This window comes from Cryptomeria japonica, chromosome 1 (genome assembly GCF_030272615.1).
Source record: "Cryptomeria japonica chromosome 1, Sugi_1.0, whole genome shotgun sequence".
NCBI classification, from domain to species: Eukaryota; Viridiplantae; Streptophyta; class Pinopsida; order Cupressales; family Cupressaceae; genus Cryptomeria; species Cryptomeria japonica.
The window spans coordinates 242,405,600-242,410,972 of NC_081405.1; positions in this window are offsets into that span (position 1 = coordinate 242,405,600).

Consider the following 5,373-nt stretch of genomic DNA (forward strand, 5'->3'; position numbering starts at 1 on the left):
TATCTCCTCAATTTTGAACCATTGATTTCGATAAGTAGGTGGTTCAGTTCATATAGGGAATGAGATTATAATATAATACAAATTTTATAATGATTGTTTTTTTTTTCTAAAAAAGTGTAATCCTAATTTAATTTAAAAAAAAAAATATAATTATAATTGTAATAATAAAATTAATCTCAAATTTAATTATTTTTGATCGGTAATCTCAAATTTAATAATTAATTTGCATTGTAGTATTATATTATATTTATATTTATGTAATATAAATTATAATTGATTTTAAATAAATATTAATAATTATAAAGGTGAAAATAAACACTTTTGAATAACTTATTTATTAAATTATTTTTTAAATATTAAAATTAATAAAAAATTTATAATTTTCTAAAATTATAAAAATACAATGATTTCAAAAAAATATATAAAATATAATTATAATAATACATATAATAATTATGTTTATTTTTTTAATATAAATATTTATATTTAATTTAAGTTAAACTAAATAAAGTACTTATAATTGGTTTTATTATCTATATTTTCAGATAAAAAAGAATTATTAAAAAATATATGTCTATTTAGAAAAAAAAAATTTATTTACAATATTATGATCAATAAAAAATGAAAAAAATATTTGCAATAGACATTTCAGTTTTTTAAATAGAAAGAAATCCAAAAAAAAACCTAAAAAATCTATTCTTCCTAAAAATTTGCTCCTATAACACCAAATTGTTAAACCAATCATAATGTAGATAAATAATTTTTATAATATCTTAAATTTAAAAATATAAATCTCAACTTTAGAAAATCCAAGTTTCTTTTTAAAGAAAAAATATTAATCACTTTTGATTGGTGCAAACTAATTGATTGAAGCACTTCAATGAATGCAATAGTATTTCCTACCATAAGTACTAATTGTGCATTAAATGCATATGGGTAAAATTACTATCATGAGCCGACAATAGCTGTCAGTAAAATCTCCTCCTTTTTTCATAATTGTAGAGTGGTAGTGTGTATGAGATACGTTATATATCCCTTGTTTTTAATAATTATATGTGGCACACATCAGAAATTGTATGACATATATTTAATATGATTTGATTGATGTAATAAAATATGTAAGATAAAAATGAGAAAATTAAATTTTACACTAGCTATCTATGATATAGACCAATAAGAATAAAGAAAAATGATACTTATATAATCATGTAAAATAAATAATAAATATAAACTATAGAAGTTACATTCAAGTTTTTTAATTCTATGATATAATTGGTTGAAAAAATTGAAAAAATTAAGTATCATACCTTTCAGATTAGCTAAAATACAAAAAATATATTGAAGAATGATAACAACTACATTACCAAAATATATTTCCATTTGTTGAAAGAATGATTAAATTCTCTATTTCTAAAATTATTTTTGCACTAACTTTTTATAGACATGACCAATAACTAACTAATTATTCTCACAATCTAAATTCTATTTGGAGTTTATTAGGTTTTTCTCTTTAAAAAGATCTACCATATTTTAGATAAAAATTCTTCAAGTAAATCAACAAGTCTTCTCACTCAATCATTGTGCTCATGCAAACTTAAGGTATCATATCTTTCTACAAAGAATTTAAATAATAATTACTCATTAAAAGTGTTCTAATTATAACAAAAACCTATTGACTTCTAATTATGTTTTCATAAAATATGGAGGATGTTGCTTAAAAAATTTATAGTAGTTTTCATTATTTTTCATAATGGTCAATTGTAAGTTTAGACTTTGATAATCAATTGAATGGTTCTCCCTATAACTTAGGAACTTGAAAAATTTAACTTGAATAGTTTCATTTCCTTCTATCACATACCTATTGGTGTGTACATTATTCAAAGTGGCCCTAAACTTCTCCAAAATCTAATGTTTATATCTTCAAAGCTATCTTTCAAGATGAAAGCCTAGATATATGTTTGTCGAAAATCTATGGTTTCTTCAAAGGGGCTATCTAAAAATATTATCTTAATGTATATATTTGCGTGTCTATTTTTTGAGTATCAATAATTGAATATTAATGATTAACAACAATTACACTAGTGTAAATATCATATTTTTACTTCAATATAAAAGTATAAATCTTAGACTACACGTTAATTCATATTCAAGGGTGTGGGAGAGGGAGTATTAAAAAAAAAAACATTTGATGGTCCTATCACACTATTGACCTCCTAATAAACTTGATTCCTTTTCTTGTGCAACATGTGCACATGCTTACATACACGACTTTTCTATAGTATATAATGTATAGACAATAAAATGGATAATCACCTTCTTTACAAAGTTTGAAGTAAGTCGCTAGAAAGTCCTTACAATGACCTCATCTTCATTTATCTCCAACTGTCTAGAATATATTATCATTTTTCATTCTTAATGTAATGCTATTGACTTCTATGCTATACTTGTATGCATAAGATTGTTCTGCCATTACCATTACTTACGCTTGTCTTAGAAACTTCAAGCACAAATAATCAAAGTGATGATAGCTTGTGTAAACCTAACAAAGATACTAGATAATTGACCATTGAGGTCCAACATCAAAATAGGTGATTGACTTGGAAATGTCTACAAAAGACTTCAAATTATAACAATTTATAGTACCTTAATAATTTAATATAAAATATCTTCGTTTCCAGAATAATAATTTAATCTAGATAAAGTTAAACATATGCTTTTCTTCATATTTATTCATAATAAGCACGAATATTCTAGATTTACTGCTATGCATGATAATTAAATATTTTGTTATAAAATTGATGTTCTTCCTGTCACAGCGCGATTCACACTGTAATTTAAATAGGTTATTATGTTTATAAAGTCAATCTCTACAACCACATAGGCAGAACCGCCACCCAAAAGCAAGTTGACTAGGTGTTCCCCCCGTTAATATCGCATTTAGATATTAACGTTTAAAATCATTTCATATTTAAATCGGCTGAATATAATAACAAATAAACAAAATTGGGCGGAACAGACAAAGTAGAAAAGTAGGTGTTGGAGGTATAGAAGCAGTAATCTTTTCACATCAACATTAAGTAGCTCTGTAGAGAACAGATCAGCAGTTATCCTTGTTCAGATGGCAAAGAGCATTTACGTGTTTCTGCTGCTTTTTTTGCTCACGGCTCCTTTTGCTTTTGCATCAAGTAATATCCTCTCTTTTCAGATTAATATTTTTTCATACTGTAAAAGACTATGTACTAACTGATTTGTAATGCCGTGATGATAACAAGAGTCTCATCCAGATGGGCTTTGTAGATACTTGAGTGGTGGATTTCATGGGGTATGCACGTCATGGAGGGATGACGAGTGCGACTCTGTTTGCAAAAATGTAGATCATCAAAAATTTGGATCATGCGATGTGGACAATAGTGGATGGGCAATGGTTTGTTGGTGTTTTTATTTCTGTGATAAATAAGCTCTTCATTTATTCCGTTAAGTTTGTGCGTTTCTTCTGTGGTGGGAAATTGTGGTGGGAAATTGCAGAGCAAATAAAATCATTGCTCAATAAATAATAATACAAGTTTATGTAGATTATTAGTTCCTGCCGTGCCTGTAGGATACTAACGCATCCGTTAGATGCAATTATTATTTTGAGCTCTCCAATGAGAATAATGTATTTTTCAACTGTTAAGTTTGTGCGTTTTTTCTGTAGGAAATTGCAGAGCAAATAAAATCGTTGACAAATAAATAATAATACAAGTTTATGTAAAAATTTTGTTTTCTACTCATGTAAATTGGTTGTTAACAATTTGTAATTTTGTGAGGTATTATGTATTAAACTAAAACTTATGGCGAAGGTATTTGTCGCTATCGTCTGATGTGGGACACTCTTCTATAGATTGGGCGAGGTCATGTAACTCACTGATCAAAACCAGCCTTTCAAAAGGGTTCAAGAATTTGTTATTTATCAAGCAAGAAATATAATGATGGCTGGTCAGATTAACACATTCGAGCGAAATTTCGTTGATTCGTTTTCTTAACATATTGCGTGAACGTTCGATTCAAAATCCATCTATGAGATACCAAGTTTTAAAATATTTTAACATTCTTATGAAAAAGATCACAGTACCTTCTATGTGACAAAAGAGAGCTATATGCAAGAAAATACGAATTCCAAAAAAATTCAAAACAAATTTACAGCTGAATCTTGATAAAGCATAATTTCTTTTAATAAATAATGTTTCAAATTATTTTTCAATTTATTAATTTTAATAATGATCTTACCGATATTTTCAAAGTTCCAAATGGCCTAAGAAATGCATGTATGTGTAAAACACACTATAGCTCTTCACCACAATTTAGCCGACAATCTCAACATCACTAATTTTGTTAAAAAAAAACCTCCAAATTGTTATCTTAGAAAACACATTTTAATGGGTAATTGTAATAGCTGGATTCCATGATCCAGAGCAAAAACTCAACTTTATGATATACTAGACGAAAACTATTGCAGATCTACTGCCAATATAAATAAAAAATAACAATTGATTTTATTCAAATTCCTGATATGCATATTTGACAAAATTGAGAATAAGAATTTAAATATACATATTAGACAAAACTGAGAATAAGAATTTAATATTGTAAATATTCTACAGGTGGATATTTCACAAAGCTTAGTAGCATTTGTAGCAGTCATGGCATCGACAACATCTTTCGACAGATCTAATTGTGTAGCACAGGCCTTCTAAAAAAACTCAAGAATAGCCACATCCTGAATACAACTATTCTCATTGTGAAATAACTGCCTTTAAATGCGAATACAACACAAGATGGTGCTACGGTTGCTCCTGCTACAGTAAAATAAATCCGATTCCCTCTTGTGTTCTAGACACACGAACGACACTCCTCCCACTACAATAACTATAAACTATTCTCCATAAATATAGAATAATATTGTTCAAATCCTCCTATCAACCTATTCCAAGATCTTCTCACAAACACCTCCATACCATTACATTGACAGAAAAATCCTTATCATCCCATGGACTCACCAAAAAAATATGATTTTCCCTACTACGGATCAAGATCGCCTGATACCTATCCTAGTAGCTCTATTGACTTGCAAATCTAATGCAATATGCAGGGCAGAGATCATCACCGTTCTCCTCCAAAACAACAAAAAAATGAAAGTATATAACTAACATGCCCATATAAACTTCGGGGTAGCATCTGTGTTTACAACAACAGGAAAAATATCACACCTGAACATTGACATTCCTTTATGAATTGTTCTGTTTTTTCCTTCTCTTGCTCGTGATAAAAAAATTTCTATTTCCCACCTTTCAAAAGGATAAAAAATGGTGCATTTATAGTCCTTAATCTCCTCCA